This window comes from Ranitomeya variabilis, chromosome 2, assembly GCF_051348905.1.
Source record: "Ranitomeya variabilis isolate aRanVar5 chromosome 2, aRanVar5.hap1, whole genome shotgun sequence".
NCBI classification, from domain to species: Eukaryota; Metazoa; Chordata; class Amphibia; order Anura; family Dendrobatidae; genus Ranitomeya; species Ranitomeya variabilis.
The window spans coordinates 342,300,576-342,323,991 of NC_135233.1; positions in this window are offsets into that span (position 1 = coordinate 342,300,576).

Below are 23,416 nucleotides of genomic sequence, written 5' to 3' on the forward strand. Positions count from 1 at the left end.
GGAGCGGAGCCAGGTAGAACCGCAAGGAGCGGAGCCAGGTAGAACCGCAAGGAGCGGAGAGGTGCTGCGGGAGGGGTCTCTGCAGCAAAGCTGAGCAGAGCCACAAAGAATGTGGAGAGAAGCTGCAGCAAGGGATAACTGCAACAGCAGAAGATAAGCTGAGTGGAAAGGAGCAGAAACGCAGAAGTGAGGAGCAGAGGTAAAGTAACAAAGGTTCAGAGCAGGCAGAGCTGCAAGAGTGCGGAGTGTAAGCAGACTGAGAATACAAGGAAAGACAACAGGGAAGGAAGCCAAAGACTAGAAGACCGAGGTAAGACTAAGTACAGACAAGGCAATGGAACAAGACACAAGGACAAAGACACTGGGACCAGGATATACTGCCTCCTGGTGGGCGGACAACAAGACCAAGGAAATAACACAGAGAATCCTCCAGAGAGGGAGTAACTCAGAGCAAGGCCAGGCAAACTCAGAAGCAAGACACTAACTGAGCTAACACATTGCACAGGCCCAGACCAGTGGGTGGAGCTGAACTAAATACTGGAGGTCTCCTGGCAATTGGTCAGGAACAGATTGGACAGATGCACCTGATTCCTATAAGAACCAGAGAGTTCAGGCGCCGCCCCTCTATACACAGAACTATGAAGCATGCAGAGAGCAGAGACACAGAACATGGAGCTGGCAAGAAACAGAAACCACATCATGGCCTGGAGCAGTGGGTAAGATAGTGTGAGAGATGCGAGGCCATGACGTGATGCCAGCAGGGTTGTTACAGTACCCCCCCCTTTACGGCCCCTCTTCTTCAAGCCCGCCAGAATAACTTGTAGAAGAAGGATGGGAGCACACATAGTCCAGGCCAACATGACTTCTTCAGGGTAGAAGGCGGCAGGAGAGTCACCAGGTATCTCAGAAAACAAAGTCTCTTTGTGCTCTGCAGGGTTAGCTTCATCAGAAATCTCGGATAGGAAAGTCTCATTGTACCCAATAGGGTTAGCTTTCTCAAAGGACTGGACCATTTCCTCAGGGTAGACAAGAAGCAGGGACTTGGAAGATACCGATTTGTTATCTTCACCAGCCGGCCACATGGAAGCTGAAGGAATACTGACAGGATACACCTTCTGCCCGATATCCAGAGACAAACTTTCAGATAGCAGAGATGTTCTAGAGTACTGAACACAGGAAAAGTCACTAGAGATGAATGTGGAGAGCATCAGCTCCACCGGGTCAGAGAAGAATTGAGGTGAACAAACTTCTGTTTTGAAATCTTCACCAGCCGGCCACAAGGACGCAGAAGGTATAAACATAGGAACCATCTTCTGCCCGTTATCCAGAAGAAATCGTCCAAGCGGCGGGGATGTTCCTAGGAATGGAATACAGGTAAAGTCGTTGGAGATGTGTGGAGAGATAGTCACCGTTTCCCCATCTTCGGTGACGTCAGCACAGCTTGACTCGACGACTAGCAGACCAGCAGAAGATGTCACTGCTGAGTGTCTTTGACGCATGGGAACCAGACACTTCTCAAGACTGGGTAAGTTCAAACGAAGCACCTTACTGCAACTCTTGACCAGAGCGGGTGGTAGAGTCCTTGGCTTAGAATGACCCATGGGCATAACAGACAGCATATGGAAAACAAACTTTTTCGTGTATAAGGCTCCAACTTGGAGCTGTAGTTGTCCTTGCAGGACTAGACTGCTCTTTAGCAGGGTTCGGCCATTATCAGGTAACGCCCACACTGGGTTCTGGAGCTGAAGAACGGAGACCATACACCGACTCCGTATGACAGGCGGCTTAGACACACCAAAGCTCCCAGAAGGCAGAGAAACAGTCATTAACTTAGATGGAGAGGAAGTACTCTCGCCAGGGGCAGCCTCTCCAACTGGCCCAAGGTTTTGGAGCTTAAGATCCCCTGGACAGAGGCCATCCAGGTGTTCCTCACAACCGCAGTGACATTGTATGCCCTTCTTATGGCTGATTTCAGGCTGCTGCTTTACCAGCCCACTCTCATCAACCTTCTTAGGCTTCACACAGGTAGCTGCTTTAACGGGTAGAGGAACAGGAGGGTCACAGACGGTCATGGCTTGACGTGGGGGTTTCTTCACGGGTTTCGCCCGTCTGGAGCGCCTCTCGGATCTGGATGGGGAAGACTTAACAGGAGCAGCAGGACAAGGCTTGTCAAATACTTTACAGAAGGCCACTAGGAAGGCCCCTAGGTTCATGACGATAGGATCCCCTGCTTCCCAGAGGGGAGTTATCCATATTAGAGCATCTTCGGCCAGGTAGGACATGATGTAACCCACCTTGACCCAGTCAGAGGGAAAACAAGCTGCATTCTGCAGGATGTAGCGTAAGCACTGTTTCAGGAACCCCTGACATTCTTCAGGATTCCCATAGAACCTAGGTGGGTCAGCTGGGTAGTGCTCCTCCTCATAGGCCTGAAGTTGCTTGAAGAGAGCATTAGAGACTATAATTGGGTCAGAGGTCTCTTCAATCTGAACCACCCTTGGTGGAACAAATTTTTCAGATTGCTCATACGGGCAGGAAAAAAGTTCATCATGCTCTGCGAGCGGTAGGACATGGGATACAGCGGAGGCCATGGCCTGTGCAAACTGTCATGCTCGCGCCCAGACTGGTTGGCGCGGGCGTGCGGAGGTGTGTGGCCCCACTGTGCCACAGACCAAACCTCCCTGGAAGGGGCGTAACTAAGTAGCTTCCTAGGTGTTCGCTGGAGCCTCTGATGGTGAGGTCAGACTTGTGCAATAGGAAGCTACCAGGTACCACTCCAGGGTGGAGTCTGGTTGTGGCTGCTGATCCCACCGGGGAACGGAACATAGACAAGCAAGCGGGCACGGCTGGCACATAGGCAGGTAGACGGGTACAACAGGAACACTGTCAGGCAGGCGGGCACGGCTGGCTCTCTGGTAGGCAGGCGGGCACGGCTGGCTCTCTGGCACGACTGGTGGACAAGACTGGTACACTGGAAGAACCGGTAGGGACCGGTCTGCAGGCAGGTATGTAGAACGGGTAAGAACCTGTTCAGACACGAGGACCTAGGAATAAGTAGATAAAGACCGCAAGAGCGGATGCAGAGCGAAAGCACAGGAGCTAGAGCCAAGAACAGAAATGCAGGAGGCGGAGCCAAGAGCTGGCGGCAGAGCCAAGTGCAGGAGAAGTAGAACCGCAAAGAGCGGAGCCAGGTAGAACCGCAAAGAGCGGAGCCAGGTAGAACCGCAAGGAGCGGAGCCAGGTAGAACCGCAAGGAGCGGAGCCAGGTAGAACCGCAAGGAGCGGAGCCAGGTAGAACCGCAAGGAGCGGAGCCAGGTAGAACCGCAAGGAGCGGAGCCAGGTAGAACCGCAAGGAGCGGAGCCAGGTAGAACCGCAAGGAGCGGAGAGGTGCTGCGGGAGGGGTCTCTGCAGCAAAGCTGAGCAGAGCCACAAAGAATGTGGAGAGAAGCTGCAGCAAGGGATAACTGCAACAGCAGAAGATAAGCTGAGTAGAAAGGAGCAGAAACGCAGAAGTGAGGAGCAGAGGTAAAGTAACAAAGGTTCAGAGCAGGCAGAGCTGCAAGAGTGCGGAGTGTAAGCAGACTGAGAATACAAGGAAAGACAACAGGGAAGGAAGCCAAAGACTAGAAGACCGAGGTAAGACTAAGTACAGACAAGGCAATGGAACAAGACACAAGGACAAAGACACTGGGACCAGGATATACTGCCTCCTGGTGGGCGGACAACAAGACCAAGGAAATAACACAGAGAATCCTCCAGAGAGGGAGTAACTCAGAGCAAGGCCAGGCAAACTCAGAAGCAAGACACTAACTGAGCTAACACATTGCACAGGCCCAGAACACTGGGTGGAGCTGAACTAAATACTGGAGGTCTCCTGGCAATTGGTCAGGAACAGATTGGACAGATGCACCTGATTCCTATAAGAACCAGAGAGTTCAGGCGCCGCCCCTCTATACACAGAACTATGAAGCATGCAGAGAGCAGAGACACAGAACATGGAGCTGGCAAGAAACAGAAACCACATCATGGCCTGGAGCAGTGGGTAAGATAGTGTGAGAGATGCGAGGCCATGACGTGATGCCAGCAGAGTTGTTACAATAGCGACCTATGATACCACATACAAGGAACAAATACCGCCACACCATGTCCAGACCACAAATTACCACCAGTGACCAAATATCACATACAAGGGATAAATACCACCACACCATGTCCAGACCACATATTACCTCCACAGTGTCTGAATAATATCACATACAAGGGACAAATACCACCACACCATGACCAGACCACATATTACCACCACATAGTGACCAAATAATAGTACATACAAGGAACAAATACCGCCACACCATGGCCGGACAACATATTACCACCACATAGTGACCAATAATACCACATACAAGGAAAAAATACCGCCACATCATGACCAGACCACATATTACCACCACATAGTGATTGAATACTACAATACTGATCAGCAATAAAAAAACACAATGCTAATATCACCATAAGTGCCATTATACACAGGAGCTTTGTACATAGTGTAAAGGTAATACAGTCATCACTGGTGACATTGTACACAGGACCGCTGTATATAGTATACAGTGTATAGTGTCTAGAAGTATATATAGCCAACTAACATGGTAACAATAATTAACTCAGAAATCTGTACTATTAATATGAAAAGGACCTAACGACCTATCATCAAAATACATAATATCAACGAAAGAACAGATGATACAAGGTCACACACAGTATCATATAAAAATATAAACTTTATTGAAAATTACTAAAAACCAATGCATGGAGGTGTGGCAACCTTGTGAAGACTTACAGAAAACGTTTGACCTCTGTCATTGCCAACAAAGGATATATTACAAAGTATTGAGATGAAATTTTGTTTCTGACCAAATACTTATTTTCCACCATAATATGCAAATAAAATGATAAAAAAACAGACAATGTGATTTTCTTTTTTTTTCTCAGTTTGTCTCCCATAGTTGAGGTCTACCTATGATGTAAATTACAGACGCCTCTCATCTTTTTAAGTGGTGGAACTTGCACTATTGCTGACTGACTAAATACTTTTTTGCCCCACTGTATAACCTAATCACTGTGTAGTAGGCACTGAACTGCTGGCAGGAATGCACTAGGAATAGAAATAGTCAAAAGACCTTACGCAAAGGTACACCTGATATATTAACAGTGTACTATGTAAACATCCATATTGGATATAAAACCACTGTCACACAAAGTGGCCGTAAGAAGCACCGCTGCCGGTCTATAGTGTACACAGATACCGCCGCAGAAAAGTACCCACCGCAAGAGGACTGGAACTCCCGTGGACGCGCCTCCGCCCCAACGCGCGTTTCGGTAATAAACCTTCGTCAGGGGGCATGACGGCGTCGATTGCGGCGTATTTCGCTGTGGCGCCATTATCTGTATCACCTCCATGCATTGGTTTTTAGTAATTTTCAATAAAGTTTATATTAGTGTATAGTGTCTGTGTACAGGTAACATACTGACTCACCAGTGACGTCTCTAGGTGAAGTCCTTCATCTTCGCTTTTCAACTTCATCCAGCAGATCGCCGTCTCTTATTCCAGCCAGGGCTCGTCTCTGCAGGAAATAACAGTTATCTAGAGCACCGCTTGCAGAACACATTACTTATTTTTTTCCCAAATTCTAAACTACACCAGATGAAGAAAAAAAGGCCACAGTGTTGCTCTGCACAGCAACTGGACTACCTCCCCCGTTTAAAACAGTATCCTCAAAAATAAAATAACTACATCACTGAAGTAATAATATTCCTTAATTAGCCCCTATGGTAATAATATCCCCCATCCTGGCCCCCGTGTGTCTCATTCCTGGCTCCAGCCATATGTTCTCCCATCCTGGCCCCATATGTTCTCCCATCCTGCCCCATCTGTCCCATGATCCTGCCCCATCTGTCCCATGATCCTGCCTCATATGTTCCATGATCCTGCCCCATCTGTCCCATGATCCTGCCCCATCTGCCCCATGATCTTGCCCCATCTGTCTCCATTGTATCCATCCTGCCCCATGATCCTGCCCCATGTCTCCATCCTGCCCCATGATCCTGCACCATGTTTCCATCCTGCCCCAACTGTCTCCATCCTGCCCCGTGTCTCCATCCTTCCCCCGTGTCTCCATTCTGCCACCTGTGTCTTCCATCCTGCCCCGTGTCTCCCATCCTGCCTCCGTGTCTCCCATCATGCCTCCGTGCCTTCAGCCTGCCCGAGTGTCTGCCAGCCTGCCCCGTCTCCATTCTGCCCCTTGTCTCCATCCTGTCCCGTGTCTCCATCATGCCCCCTGTGTCTCTATCATGCCCTGTGTCTCCATTCTGCCCCGTCTCCAATCTGCCCCGTCTCCAATCTGCCCCGTCTCCAATCTGCCCTGTCTCCAATCTGCCCCGTCTCCAATCTGCCCCGTCTCCAATCTGCCCCGTCTCCAATCTGCCCCGTCTCCAATCTGCCCCGTCTCCAATCTGCCCCGTCTCCAATCTGCCCCGTCTTCATTCTTCCCCGTCTCCATTCTGCCCCGTGTCCATTATGTCCCGTCTCCATCCTGCCCGTGTCTCCAATCCTGCCCCGTGTCTCCATTCTGCCCCGTGTCTCCATTCTTCCCCGTCTCCCATCCTTTTCTCTGTGTCTCCAGCCTGCCCCAGTGTCTCCCAGCCTGCCCCCATGTCTCCAATCCTGCCCCGTCTCCATTCTGCCCCTTGTCTCCACTCTGCCCCGTGTCTCCATTCTGCCCCATCTCCCATCCTGCCTCCATTCCTGCCACCTGTCTCCATTCCTGCCCCCGTGTCTCCATTCCTGCCCCCGTGTCTCCATTCCTGCCCCCGTGTCTCCATTCCTGCCCCCGTGTCTCCATTCCTGCCCGTGTCTCCCATCCTACCCGTGTCACCATTCTGCCCCGTGTCTCCATTTTGCCCCCCGTGTCTCCATTCTGCCACTTCTCCCATCCTGCCTCCGTGTCTCCCATCGTGCCTGTGTCTTCAGCCTGCCCCGTCTCCATTCTGCCCTTTGTCTCCATCCTGCCTCATCTGTCTCCATCCTACACCATGTCTCTATCCTGTCCTGTGTCTCCATCATGCCCTGTGTCTCCATCATGCCCGTGTCTCCATCATGCCCCTGTGTCTCCATTCTTCCCCGTCTCCCATCCTGCCTCTGTGTCTCCAGCCTGCCCCAGTGTCTCCCAACCTGCCCCCATGTCTCCAATCCTGCCCCGTCTCCATTCTGCCCCTTGTCTCCACTCTGCCCCGTCTCCCATCCTGCCTCCGTGTCTCCATTCCTGCCCCTGTGTCTCCAATCCTGCCCATGTCTCCAATCTTGCCCCTGTGTCTCCCATCCTGCCCGTGTCACCATTCTGCCCATCTCCATTCTGCCCCAGTCTCCATTCTGCCCCAGTCTCCCGAATGCCCCTGTGTCTCCCAGCCTGCCCAATCCTACCCTCTCTCTCCATTGTGCCCAGAGTCTCCATTCTGCCCTGTGTCTCCCAGCCTGCCTCCATGTCTCCAGAATGCTCCTGTGTCTCCCAGCCTGCCCAGTGTCTCCAATCCTACCCCCTCTCTCCATTCTGCCCCTTGTCTCCATTTTGCCCCATGTCTCCATTCTGCCGTGTCTCCCATCCTGCCTCCATGTCTCCAGAATACCCGTGTTTCCCAGCCTGCCCCCGTGTCTCCATCCTGCACATGGTCCATCTGTCTCTATCCTGCCGATGAAACATATTGCGGCTTATCGCTTTCAATAAAAAAAAACCTCTCAGCAATAGAGTAACTGAACCTGTGTCTTAGACAGAAGCCTGCCGCTGGGGCCCGATCAGCAGAAGAGACGGGGCCCTATGTGAGCCCCCTCTGCTGCTCAGGCCCCATATGCCAGTCAGGGCAGTAGTGACCTGATGGCGGCCCTGCCAATAGGCTGAAAAATTTGGACCTGGGCCCCCACATACATGTTGGTCAGATGTATTAGCCCTTGTAGAGTTCTAAATCCTATAAAAACGTACATATCGTCTCCCCCATGATGTAATAATGTCAAAATCCTACACTAATATCACCCATCCAGTGCTCCGTCCTTGTATAATGTCCTCCATCCTGAGCCCCTTCCAGTATTATATGTCCCTCATTCTGGGCCCCTTCTTGTAATAATGTCCTCCATCCTGGGCCCCTTCCAGTAATATATGTCCCTCATCCTGGGCCCCTTCTTGTAATAATGTTCTCCATCCTGGGCCCCTTCCAATAATATATGTCCTTCATCCTAGACCGCTTCTTGTAATAATGTCCTCCATCATAAACCCCTTCCAATAATATATGTCCCTCATCTGGACCCCTTCTTGTAATTACATCCCCCATCCTGGGCCCCTTCCAATAATATATGCCTCTCATCCTGGGCCTCTTCTTGTAATAATGTCCCCCATCCTGGGCCCCTTCCAATAATATATGTCCCTCATCTGGACATCTGAATGTGGCCCTTTGAGTCATTTGACCTAAAGAAAAACTTGCACAGACCCTCAAATAAGTTTTATCATAGTCCCGATAAATGTTACTCACATTTACATGTTTTAGGCAAAAGAAAGGTTCTTACATTCCCATCAGGCTTTTAGTCTTTTCTGAAAGGATGGAACAACTTAGTCCAGGAGCCAGCACTGGAGGTAGGGGTCTGGATGACATAATTCCGATCCCAGTGGAAATATAAAAAAATATGGAGACTCCTAGTGGAATTGATACAGAAAGCATAGTACATTGGAAAATGGTATAACTTTTCATTTAACAAAGAATAAACGTAAGGATGTTTGGATTATGCACAGATTGTCGGATTGTCGGGACTGCTATATACTCACTCCCTCCACAATTACTATGGAGCCTTTCTCCGATACCCAAAGAAATTTGCAAATGAATAAGACACCTTCAAGAGCTGTAAAACAAAGAAATACAACAACAACCCAAAGAAAAAAAATCACAGTCCTTTAGCCATTGATAAATATTGTCGAATTGATCAAGAACCTTTCATCCTATTCATGCTGTCCAAATCACGGGCAGGATGAATTAGATCATAGCTGCATGATTGCTTCGGAATTTCAGAGAAAATATATTTTGAAGATCCACCCAAGGGATCATAGTGGAAGCGCAGACTAGTCCGGACCTTTACAGCACTGATAGAGGTGATTGACAGGTCTCTCGCTATGGAAGAGACCTGTCAATCACCTCTTGCGGTGCTGGGAAGAGCCGGCTGGTAGTGGTACCGGACTAGTCCCAGGCTGGATCTTCAAAACATATTTTCTCGGAACCACCAATGTGTTTCTGAGAAAAAAATATGCATGGCTGCAATAGCATAGTGAGACTCATGACAGGTTCCCTTTTGTATAATTTCCCCAAAAGATTTAGAAATTCTGTTAAAGTTGTAAACTTCTGTTGAAAATTGCTGATATACCGTACATAAATTACAAATAAATGAAACTTAATGAAAATGAAACTTTTGAAAATTGCTGGTATATAAATTACAAAAAAAAAAAAGAATCTAAATGATAATTAAAACTTACTAGTCCTGATTCATTTGCGTTTCATTTTTTTGTCACTTTTTTCTTTTTTAACTCTTGTGGTATTGTGGACAAATTTTGCAACAAATTCTTCAAAATGGCGCACCTGATGTAAGAATCTTGCTCAAAAACAAAAACGTTCATTATTTTTGCCTTTCTCCTTCTGTGTGACTTTTTAGCACAAAAAGTACCATGTTGCAAAATTTAGGTAAAAATTTCATGCATATATAAAATTAATCCAGGGGTGAAGTGGAGTAAGGCTGAGCATAAATTCTGTGACTGTTCAAAAAGTGCCAATTGATGAAGTAACAAATATATGTAAAAAAAAAAAAAGTAAAAAAAAATTAAAAAACAAGAAAAACAGGCGAACACATATAAAAGAGACTTTAAATAAAAGAGTAAGGAGCAAATGAAAAAAAGGCAAAAAAATGCAAAAACTAGACAGAAAAAGGTGAAAATGCAATAATGAATAATAATAATCTTTACAGCACCAACATGTTCCGCAGCGCTTTACAGTTTAAGGCTACGTGCACACGTTGCGGTTTTTGCTGCGGATCCGCAGCGGATTTGACGCTGCGGATCCGCAGCAGTTTTCCATGCAGGGTACAGTACAATGTTACGCTATGGAAAACAAAAACCGCTGTGCCCACGATGCGGAAATTTGCGGAAAAAGCCGCGCGGATTTGCTGCGGAAAAGAAGGAGCATGTCACTTCTTTCTGCGGATTCCGCAGCGGTTTTCAACATGCACCAATAGGAAAGTGCTGTTGAAAACCCGCAGAGGAATACGCAGAAGAAACCGCAGGAAAATCCACAGTGAAAACCGCAGCGGTTTTGCACTGAGGATTTTCCAAATCCGCAGCGGAAAAAAACGCAGCAGAATCCGCAACGTGTGCACATGGCCTTACAGTTTCAAACACAACAGTCATAAGTAACAACGTTAACAATACAATAATTAAAGCAACATAAGACGACCCTGCTCGTGAGAGCTTACAATCTACAATGAGGTGGGGGAGATACAAAGCACAGATGTGTATTAACAATGATGTATTTACAATGATGGTCCAGCCATCTTCAGGGGGTGGGGGATAGATGGAGATAGTGAATGGGCTACACACACACACACAAACATAAAATGACTGATTAGGGAATGTGGTAGGCCGCTCTGAACAAATGTGTTTTGAGCGAGCGCCTAAAACTATGCAAATTGTGGATGGTCCTAATATCTTGGGGTAGAGCATTCCAGAGGATTGGCGCAGCACGGAGGAGTCTTGGAGTCGGGAGTGGGAGGTACGGATTAGTGCAGAGGTTAGTCGAAAGTCATTTGCAGAGCACAGTGGTTGGTTAGGCCGATAGACCAAAATGAGGGATATTATCTATTTTCCCTATAAAGTGGGAGGCCAGGTCATCAGCACAAATGTCTGCATAGGGGCTTGTGCTTTTGGCCTGAGGAGGGAGTGAAAGGTGTCAAAAAGTTTCTTGGGGTTGTTGGATAGTGAGGAGATCAGGGTGGTGAAGTAGGTCTGTTTGGCTAGGTGAAGGGCAGAATTGTAGGTCCTTAACATAAATTTGAAGTGTATGAAGTCTTCTGGTGTGCGAGTTTTTCTCCATAAGCGTTCAGCACTCCTAGAGCATCGCTGGAGAAATCAGGTTAGCGATGTGAGCCAGGACTGTTTTACTCTGTATTTGGAAGTTCTGAGGGTGAGGGGAGCTACTTGGTCAAGGGTGCTTCTAAGAGCGTCATTGAAGTGATGTACAGCCAGATCAGGGCAGGAAAAAGAGGAGATTGGGGACAATGATGAGTGCAGGGAGTATGAAAGTGTGTGATGGTTAATAGCATGTAGATTTTTGAATGTGTGGTAGGTAGGAGAGTGCTGGGGTGGGTGAGGAATTGTGAGTGTGAAGGAGAGAATGTTGTGGTCAGAGAGGGGAAGCGGTGAGTTATCTAGGTAGGAGATTGAACAGAGCCGGACAAAGACCAGGTCAAGGGTGTTACCGTCCTTGTGTGTCTCAGAGGTTGAGAGCTGTGAGAGGCCTAGAGAAGTGGTTAGTGATAGAAGCTGGGATGCAGACGTGGAAGTGAGGCTGTTAATGGGGATGTTGAAGTCTCCCAGGATAAGGGTTGGTAGTTCCGAGGATATGAAGTGTGGCAGCCAGGCAGAGAAATGGTCCAGGAAGTGGGTGGGTGAGCCTGGGGGCCGGTATATGACCGCTACTCTGAGGGAGAGGGGACGAAAGAGCCTGATGGTGTAGACCTCAAAAGAATTAATGAAGCAACGCCTCATTAGAAAAAAAATACCAAAATACAGTGCTACAGTGCAGTCATATAAGGCGCTAAAAATAATATTATTGCAAACTGGATAAAGAATTCACCACCATGTGGGAAAAAAATATGCTTGCTTATGTAATGCTTGTTCTAAATAATAGCCTCTAAATAGCAATGATCCAAAAGTTACAATTATATTTCCAACTGGATGCACTATATCCAAACTTAGGACCCATTGGACTTATATACGGTTCTATAGATTGGGTGGGTTTAATTCAAATTTCACATGTAAATTGTAATCTGCTTTAATGTTACAAATTATTATAGCCTTGCTGTTTAGAATTTTAACAAATTGTTGTGGAACTATAAAAGTGAAATATAAAAGTGTGAATACTTACCTCTCTCAATGACAATATATCGGCCGCATCTCCACTGCAAAGGTTCTTCAATGAGAGACGGGAGACTGATCACATGAACTTAAATATTTTGTAAAGTTTTTCTATTGTTTTGCATTTGATCATTTTAATTAATCCCACGACGGATTGCAAGAAAATAGGGAATAAACTAAAACAAGTAAACTCACTACTAGATGCCACTTAAAAAAAAAGTATATTCTATAACATCACTGAGTAAGTTTAAAGGTAAATGGCTACCAGCAATCATACATGTATTAGTTTTATTAGAGCTACCTGGCATGTCAGTGTTTAAAGGGAATCCTGATTCATGACATGTGTCACTTACTCAGCTGCTTGCTGCAGTTTTGATTCAAACTGTTTTTTTCTACTGCGGATCTACCAGTTTTCTAACTACTGAGGTCTGTATAACCCCGCCCTCATTACTGACTGGCAGCTGTATGCACTGTGTATAGGCAGAAAGCTGCAAATCAGTGGTGGGGACGAGGTTAGACTACCTGGCAGCAAGTAATCGCCTGCTGATAAAACAATGATTTTATAGAAACTAAAGCAAGCAGCCCAGTAAGTGATATATATCGCTGGAATCAGGATCTTTGTCTCTACATTATGCTGCTCTCAGATTAAATAGCAGAAACCAGTTGACAGATTCATTAAAGTCTCAATCCAGCTCTTTGGAATGGAAAGGATAGAGACAAATTAAGGGGATGTACCCAGAACGTCATTTAGACATACCCACATTGTGCTTCAGGAAAAACCAGGGGCTATTTTACCTAATGTGTTTTTTTCTGATGGATGTCACTTGTGGAAGCTTTCCCACCAGCATTTTTTTTATTTCACACATAACATAGTGATGGTGTCACGAAATACAACGATTCAACAGGGGGGGTCGGTCAGTGCATGGCGCAACAAACACACAACGGGGTGGAAAAGGGGAGAGGAAGGCCCTACCGATAGGGAAATGAGGGATGGACACCCCCCTGAGCCCGTCCCTGAACTGCCCTAACACCCTAAGTGGGTCCTTCCCCCCACCACCATCAGGAACCTGTGCAAACACAAATTACAATTAAAGAAGACCAGATCCAAATCGGGTCAGTTTTTGCTCTTACTTCCCATTGCTCAGTGAACAAGACCAGGTTAATCAACCACTTTACAGAAAGCAGACAGAAAGGATACGAGAGTGACTGTACTCAGAGAGTGGTAATAAATGGCTGCACATCCAATTGGAAGAGTGTTACAAATGGGGGGTCATCATTTTTATAAATGATCTAAATAAGGGAACTGAAGGTAATCTGATCAAATCTGCAGACGATGCAAAGCTGGGAGGGGTAACTAACACTAGAGAAGACAGAGAAAGGATTCAGGAGGATCTAGATAAGCTTAAACAATGGGCAGTGACTAATAGAATGGTTTTTAATGGGGAAAAATGCAGGATTCTACATTTGGGCAAGAAAAACAAAAATTACATCTACAGAATGGGAAGAATAGAACTAAGCAATAGCACGTGTGAAAAAGACTTGGGTCTACTAATAGATCACAGACTGCACATGAGTCAACAATGTGATGCAGCAGAAAAAAGGCAACACAGTTCTAGGCTGTATTAAGAGAAGCATAGAGTCTAGATCACGTGAAGTAATTATGCCCCTCTACACCTTCTTGGTTAGACCTCATCTGTAATACAGTGTCCAGTTCCGGGCGCCAAGTTTTAAAAATAGCCATCGAAAAACTAGATCGAAAAACTGGAGCAAGTTCAGAGAAGAGCTACCAGAATTGTGATGAGACTGCACACTATGTCCTACGAGGAATGGTTAAAGGATCTGGGAATGTTTAGATTGCAAAAAAGAAAAATAAGTTGAGACTTAATAGAGGTCTACAAATATCAGAAGGGCTGTCACAGTGTAAAGGGAACATCATTATTCTAATTTGCATATGTAAACACAAGAAGAAATTAAATAAAACTGATAGGAAGAAGATACAGATTAGATATTAGAAAAAAACTTTTTGAAAGTGAGGGTGATCATTGAGTGGAACAGGCTGCCACGAGAGGTGGTGAGTTCTCATTCAATGGAAGTCTTCAAACAGAGGCTGGACAGACATCTGTCTGAGATGGTTTAGTGGACACGATGATTCTGGAGGTCCCTTCTAACTCTAACATTCTATTCTATACCTCGGACCTGGCTCCCTAAAGGACCGTCGAGGGGTTTCTTGTACCTAATGAGGAACCAGATGGGACGTTGCTGTGCATAGTTAACCAGGAGGGGGGAAGTGTGCAGAGGGATACAAGAACCCAGGGGGAGGAAACTGAAAGCACATGCACGAAATAAGGAGAACTAAGGAGAATAATAAATGAAACAAGAATAATCTCACACCAACCTAACTGAGGAGAAAGGAAAGGTACTGGGAAGGCAAACTCACAGCAGAAATACACACGGTGTTTGCCCAGCAGGGAAAATCCCTTTGAGAAGAGCCGGAACTCCTTAGCACTAATCCATTTAGAAATATAGCCAGCAAGGAAGTGTAGTGAAGGGAGAATATACACACATATACATGTATATATGTGTGTGTATATATATATATATATATATATATATATATATATATATATATATATATATATATATATATATATATATACACAGTACAGACCAAAAGTTTGGACACAACTTCTCATTTACTAACTATGTTACTATCAATTATTAGGTTCTTTAGGTTCTGTAGAAGGACGTAGATCTGGGGATTTATTATGATGGAATATAGGCTGAACTGGATGGACAAATGTCTTTTTTCGGCCTTACTTACTATGTTATTTAAAGATTTTTCTGTATTTTCATGACTATGAAAAATTGTACATTCACACTGAAGGCATCAAAACTATAAATTAATACATGTAGAATTATATACTTAGCACAGTGTGAAACAAGTGAAATTATGTCTTATATTCTAGGTTCTTCAAAGTAGCCACCTTTTGCTTTGATGACTGCTTTGCACACTCTTGGCATTTTCTTGATGAGCTTCAAGAGGTAGTCACCGGGAATGGTTTTCACTTCACAGGTGTGCCCTGTCAGGTTTAATAAGTGGGATTTCTTGCCTTATAAATGGTGTTGGGACAATCAGTTGTGTTGTGCAGAAGTCTGGTGGATACACAGCTGATTGTCCTACTGAATAGACTGTTAGAATTTGTATTATGGCAAGAAAACAGCAGCTAAGTAAAGAAAAGTGTCCATCATTACTTTAAGAAATGAAGGTCAGTCAGTCCGAAAAATTGGGAAAACTTTGAAAGTGTCCCCAAGTGCAGTGGCAAAAACCATCAAGCGCTACAAAGAAACTGGCTCACATGAGGACCGCCTCAGGAAAGGAAGACCAAGAGTCACCTCTGCTTGTGAGGATAAGTTTATCCGAGTCACCAGCCTCAGAAATCGCAGGTTAACAGCAGCTCAGATTAGAGACCAGGTCAATGCCACACAGAGTTCTAGCAGCAGACACATCTCTACAACAGCTGTTAAGAGGAGACTTTGTGCAGCAGGCCTTCATCGTAAAATAGCTGCTAGGAAACCACTGCTAAGGACAGGCAACAAGCAGAAGAGACTTGATTGGGCTAAAGAACACAAGGAATGCACATTAGACCAGTGGAAATCTGTGCTTTGGTCGGATGAGTCCAAATTTGAGATCTTTGGTTCCAACCACCGTGTCTTTGTGCGATGCAGAAAAGGTGAACGGATGGACTCCACATGCCTGGTTCCCACCGTGCAGCATGGAGGAGGAGATGTGATGGTGTGGGGGGTGCTTTGCTGTTGTCACTGTTGGGGATTTATTCAAAACTGAAGGCACACTGAACCAGCATGGCTACCACAGCATCTTGCAGCGGCATGCTATTCTATCCGGTTTGCGTTTAGTTGGACCATCATTTATTTTTCAACAGGACAATGACCCCAAACACACCTCCAGGCTGTGTAAGGGCTATTTGACCAAGAAGGAGAGTGATGGGGTGCTACGCCAGATGACCTGGCCTCCACAGTCACCAGACCTGAACCCAATCCAAATGGTTTGGGGTGAGCTGGTCCGCAGAGTGAAGGCAAAAGGGCCAACAAGTGCTAAGCATCTCTGGGAACTCCTTCAAGATTGTTGGAAGACCATTCCCGGTGACTACCTCTTGAAGCTCATCAAGAGAATGCCAAGAGTGTGCAAAGCAGTCATAAAAGCAAAAGGTGGCTACTTTGAAGAACCTAGAATATAAAACATAATTTCAGCTGTTTCACACTTTTTTTGTTAAGTATATAATTCCACATTTGTTAATTCACAGTTTTGATGCCTTCAGTGTGAATGTACAATTTTCATAGTCATGAAAATACAGAAAAATCTCTAAATGAGGAGGTGTGTCCAAACCTTTGGTCTGTACTATATATATATATATATCCCAATCCAGAATGTGATAGAGGAACCAAAATGGGACAATGGGAAACATGTATAGATGAGAAGGCCTAGGAAGAAAAAATAAAGACAACATCAGCATAAGGACAGAAAATAAAAGGGCAATAGCTCAGCAAAACATGGAGCCAGAGATCACAGGATTGAATCCCACACCAAGCCATGACACCATTTCACTTTGGATTTGGATTCTTGGACAACACAAGAAGAAAATTATATTTTAATTTAATTATATTATAATTCCGAAACGTGTGCTGCCAAAACTTCTAGAAGGTGTCTTCCATAAAAAACATAGGGCCTGATTTATTAGTGCATTTACGTCTATTTATTTCCTCTAGTTTTTGTTAATTTTAGCCATCTTTTCATTTGCTCCTTTTTCCTTCTTTCAATTTCCCCCTTTTTGTAAAGTCTACTTCATATGTGTATTTTTTATGTCCGTCATTGTGGGTGGAGTTTCCAGATGTCGCAACAAATTTTGTTTTCACAAAATTGTCTGACATTTAGTGCAACATGCAGCGGTGACAGGCTTCAGGCACTGAAGATGCTGCGTCAGGCACTGCGGGAAGTGGCATCAGGCTCAGGCATTGCAGGAAGCGGCGCCAGGCTCAGGCACCGCACCGCAGGAAGAGGCGCCAGGCTCAGGCACCGCAGGAAGAGGCGTCAGGCTCAGGCACCGCAGGAAGTGGCGTCAGGCTCAGGCACCTAAGGGAGAGACGTCAGGCTCAGGCATCGCAGGAAGAGGCGTCAGGCTCAGGCACCACAAGCAGCAGTGTCAGGCTCAGGCACCACAGGAAGTGTCGTCAGGCTCAGGGACCAAAGGGAGAGACGTCAGGCTCAGGCACAGCAGGAAGAGGCGTCAGGCTCAGGCACCACAAGCAGCAGCATCAGGCTCAGGCACCGCAGGAAGTGTCGTCAGGCTCAGGCACCTAAGGGAGAGGCGTCAGGCTCAGGCACCGCAGGAGGAGTCGCCAGGCTCAGGCCCCGCAGGAAGAGGCGCCAGGCTCAGGCACTGCAGGAAGAGGCGTCAGGCTCAGGCACCGCAGGAAGTGGCGTCAGGCTCAGGCACCTAAGGGAGAGACGTCAGGCTCAGGCATCGCAGGAAGAGGCGTCAGGCTCAGGCACCACAAGCAGCAGTGTCAGGCTCAGGCACCACAGGAAGTGTCGTCAGGCTCAGGGACCAAAGGGAGAGGCGTCAGGCTCAGGCACCGCAGGAAGTGTCGTCAGGCTCAGGCACCTAAGGGAGAGGTGTCAAGCTCAGGCACCGCAGGTAGAGGCACCAGGCTCAGGCGCCGCAGGAAGAGGTGCCAGGCTCAGGCACCGCAGGAAGCGGCATCAGGCCCTAGCACCGAAGGAAGCGGCGTCAGGCCCCAGCACCAAAGGAATTGGCGTCAGGCCCCAGCACCGAAGGAAGCGGCGTCAGGCCCCAGCACCGAAGGAAGCGGCGTCAGGCCCCAGCACCGAAAGAAACGGCGTCAGGTTCTGAGACTGTGAGGTGCTGCTACGGGTTCAGGGACTGATGATGCGATTTTGGCAACCATCAGGTGCGGGTTTGGGGTCAGGGACCGCCAGGTGTGGCTTTGCGTTCAGGGACTGCTGATGTAGTTTCAGGGACTGCCAGGTGTGGCTACGGGTTCAGGGACCGCCAGGTTGGGCTAAGGGTTCAGAGACCGCCAGGTGCGGCTACGGGTTCAGGGACCGCCAGGTGCGGCTACTGTTTCAGGACTTAGCCACAAAAAGACCTGGGGATCAGATGTACTACCTACATGGGGGACCTGGTAACATACACTTGCACGCAAACTAAATCAAGGGAACTACAGTAGTTGCTCAGGTACCTCTCTACTGGGGAGGGTGCCTTTTATACCAGATGCCTCCCACCTATTGGCTGGGGGCATTTACAAAGTATGCACACTGCTCCTCTAAGAGCGGGGAAGTGCGCGCACAATGCGCATCGCCGGGACGCTTCTGCGGCGTGGACAGGAAGCAGGAGATGAAGAGCTCACCGCGCAGCCGGGGCAGTATGTTGGCATCACTGCATGGATGGAGAAGATTGTTCATACAGGGGTGTTGGAATTAGTATCACTGGAATTAGAGTCTCTGTCCCTACATCATGCTGCTCTCAGATTAGGAGGCAAAAACCCGCTGACAGATTCCCTTTAATGATTATCTTCATACAGTATATAGTGAAGTATAACAACAGATACATAAAGCCTAAGCTACCAATATAACATCTACAATCACCGATACTTTTACTAAAGCACATACATCATTAGCAGGAATAGTTCGGTTTGCGCTGGGGAGTCATCCACGCGAGAACATGGTACAATAATGAGGATTATTACACAGAACATTAATTCTCTCGGCTACAAGCTTTCATCTGATCATAAAAATCCACAGAGATGAAGCATCATGGAACCAGTATGGAGATTACATCACCCCAGAGCTCCAAAGTAATCACAAGAGAGGGAGAGACCACTAATAGGAACCTGGCAATCACCGCATGGGAGCGGCACCAACGTCTGCCAGATATCAGCATTAACCTTTTGGCAGAGCTGGGTTAGCTACTGCAGTGTACATTGTGAATGGTGATAAACTGATATAGTGGAGAACCCCAAATCCAGGTGAGGATAGAGTCAGATGGGCGGCTGCTTCATGGGAGCGCCAAGCTGGCGGTGGGAATGTTGCAATAAGGGCGGTACACTGCAGCTCCGGCCGGGCACCTCAAGAGAGGATCAGACAGGATAGAGTAAAAAGAACCGGTCATGGAGAGCGCAAGCAACGTAGTTCAGCTCGTGTTAAAAAACTCTTCATTTATTAGTTTCCACAACGCGTTTCAACGGAATGGCTCCGCCTTCCTCAGATGGTAGTTATACATAGAGTGGGATGGGGAAGGTATATAAAGGGGGAGCAGCCTATGAAAATTAGGAAGCCATTCTTCAGAAGGCCCACATGATTAAAAATGCAAATTCTGGCTGCACTCAAATATAAAAACGGATGCAATACACAATAAATAGAACCAACCTAAAAAAGAATACAAAACAAATAAAACAAAGTGCATAAAAAATTACAACAACATACATATATTTCGTGACTTACTCAATAGTGATTTTTAACCCCTCAGGGGCCAATGTGCCAACTTTAAAACTCCAATAACTCTCCTTTCTTATTAAATTATTGTACCGATCAGGAAAATCATCTGGAATCTGGTCGATAACAGTAAGTTTTAATTAATTCAAATTTTTGTGGTGCACTAAAGAAAAATGTTTCGAAAGACTATGTAGCATGAACCCATTACGAATATTATGACGGTGCTTATTGCGCCTTGCATGCATCTTCTGTATCGTCCGACCGATGTATTGCAAACCACAACCACACTCAAATAAATAACGTAGCAAGATTGGTAATTAACATGACAGTTGATTTTAAAGATGGCGCCAGTGGTACGAGATTTAAATTCAAGTGCCCCATTCAATATAGAGGCGCAACACAAACACTTAGAAGTCCTACATGCAAAACACCCCGGGTTGGAATTTATCCGGGTTGTAGAGGAAAGTGAGGATTTGAGAGTTGTGTTGCTAGGGGCAACAATATTCCTAAGAGTTCGATTTTTCTGAAAAATCGTTCTGGGTTGTGCGGATATGTGTGTAGACAATATGGGGTCCCCTTTCAGGATAAACCAGTATTTTTTAACAAAGTTACGTATGGTGGCATGGGATTGGTTGAAAGTAGTGCTACAACTCCAGTTCACTAAATCTAGGGATTTATCCGACGTGTTCTCCTTAAATTTTATTTTCTCAATGCATTTCTTTTGTGTAAAGGGCATCACCAACCAAGTTCTTAGGGTAGCCTTTGCTCCTAAAGCCATTTTTTAAAATTTCTGCCTCTTTAAAAAAAAAAAACAACTGTTGAGAAAGTCACGTAATATATATATGTTGTTATAATTTTTTATGCACCTTGTTTTATTTGTTTTTTATTCGTTTTTAGGTTGGTTCTATTTATTGTATATTGCATCCGTTTTTATATTTGAGTGCAGCCAGAATTTGCATTTTTAATCATGTGGGCGTTCTCAAGAATGGCTTCCTAATTTTCATAGGCTGCTCCCCCTTTATATACCTCCCCCATCCCACTCTATGTATAACTACCACCTGAGGAAGACGGAGCCATTATGTTGAAACGCGTTGTGGAAACTAATAAATGGAGACTTTTGTAACACGAGCTGAACTACACTCACTGGCCACTTTATTAGGTACACCTGTCCAACTTCTTGTTAACACTTAATTTCTAATCAGCCAATCACATGGCGGCAACTCAGTGCATTTAGGCATGTAGACATGGTCAAGACAATCTCCTGCAGTTCAAACCGAGCATCAGTATGGGGAAGAAAGGTGATTTGAGTGCCTTTGAACGTGGCATGGTTGTTGGTGCCAGAAGGGCTGGTCTGAGTATTTCAGAAACTGCTGATCTACTGGGATTTTCACGCACAACCATCTCTAGGGTTTACAGAGAATGGCCCGAAAAAGAAAAAAAATCCAGTGAGCGGCAGTTCTGTGGGCGGAAATGCCTTGTTGATGCCAGAGGTCAGAGGAGAATGGGCAGACTGGTTCGAGCTGATAGAAAGGCAACAGTGACTCAAATCGCCACCCGTTACAACCAAGGTAGGCCTAAGAGCATCTCTGAACGCACAGTGCGTCGAACTTTGAGGCAGATGGGCTACAGCAGCAGAAGACCACACCGGGTACCACTCCTTTCAGCTAAGAACAGGAAACTGAGGCTACAATTTGTACAAGCTCATCGAAATTGGACAGTAGAAGATTGGAAAAAAGTTGCTTGGTCTGATGAGTCTCGATTTCTGCTGCGACATTCGGATAGTAGGGTCAGAATTTGGCGTAAACAACATGAAAGCATGGATCCATCCTGCCTTGTATGGAGCATCTTTGGGATGTGCAGCCGACAAATCTGCGGCAACTGTGTGATGCCATCATGTCAATATGGACCAAAATCTCTGAGGAATGCTTCCAGCACCTTGTTGAATCTATGCCACGAAGAATTGAGGCAGTTCTGAAGGCAAAAGGGGGTCCAACCCGTTACTAGCATGGTGTACCTAATAAAGTGGCCGGTGAGTGTACATCGCTTGCGCTCTCCATGACCGGTTCTTTTAATTCTGATCAGGTCAAAGTGGTCAGTTTTAGTTATTACTTTATTCCCGCTGCATATTTAGGAGGGAAGAAAGGCCATGAATGGACTTGTTACCCCGGTGGCTCCTATTACAGGAATGCGCTGGTATCAGTCAGATCCGCACCACCAGCCTTTACGTCACATTAGTATGAGCAGACGGCATGGCGGGGGGCCGGAGGTTATACACTGGAGGGCGAGTGGTCAGATGTTATACACTGGGGGGCGAGTGGTCAGATGTTATACACTGGGGGGCAAGGGGCCAGATGTTATACACTGGGGGGCAAGGGGCCAGATGTTATACACTGGAGGGCAAGGGGCCGGATGTTATACACTGGGGGGCAAGGGGCCGGATGTTATACACTGGAGGGCGAGTGGTCAGATGTTATACACTGGAGGGCGAGTGGTCAGATGTTATACACTGGGGGGCAAGGGGCCGGATGTTATACACTGGAGGGCGAGTGGTCAGATGTTATACACTGGGGGGCAAGGGGCCGGATGTTATACATTGGAGGGCGAGTGGTCAGATGTTATACACTGGGGGGGCAAGGGGCCGGATGTTATACACTGGAGGGCGAGTGGTCAGATGTTATACACTAGGGGGCAAGGGGCCGGATGTTATACACTGGAGGACGAGTGGTCAGATGTTATACACTGGAGGGCGAGTGGTCAGATGTTATACACTGGGGGGCAAGGGGTCGGAGGTTATACACTGGAGAGCGAGTGGTCAGATGTTATACACTGGGGGGCAAGGGGCCGGAGGTTATACACTGGAGGGCGAGTGGTCAGATGTTATACACTGGGGGGGGCAAGGGGCCGGATGTTATACACTGGGGGGGCAAGGGGCCGGATGTTATGCAAGAGAGGGAAGGGAATCAGGATGTTATACACCGGGGGCCGGATGTATTACAGCTAGGGCATTGGGGCTGAATGATAAACCTGAATTCAATATTTAAAGGGAACCTGTCACCAGGTGTGGCCAATATGAGTTACGGCCATCACCATTCAGGGCTGATATATAGCATTCTACAATGCTGTATATTTGTCCCCAACCCGACGTGGAAAAGAAAAATTATTTTATTTTACTCGCCTGCAGGTCGGTCCGGTCTAAGGGGTGTCACTGGTCTTGGGCCGGCACCTCCCATCTTCTGGTGATGCCATCCTCGTTCTTGCTTCACGTGGATGACATGTCCTACGTCACCCACATAGTCTCCCCGACATCGTGCTCCTGACGCACTATCCCACCCTGACGAGGGCAGAGTGCATGCGCCAGGAAAGGTCATAGAGCCAACCAGGCGAGTATTGCTCTTTGTTCCTCACCTGATCCATTAATCTTCTCCTACTGCGCTTGGAGAGCGATACATTTTTCTTTTTTCCTAAGTGAATCGCATTTTCTACAAAACCCTGAATACATAGAGACTTGTATGGGCCATTTACAGCATATAGATTTTAACCCCCAGTGATCCTAAAAGCAGAGTGTGCTGTTTTCCGTCGGCAGGTGGCTGTCGATGTCCTGTCATTCTCCATGAAAGCTTACAGGAGGTAGGAAAGCAGCAGCGGGCGTCCGCTCTACAACAGGAAATGCT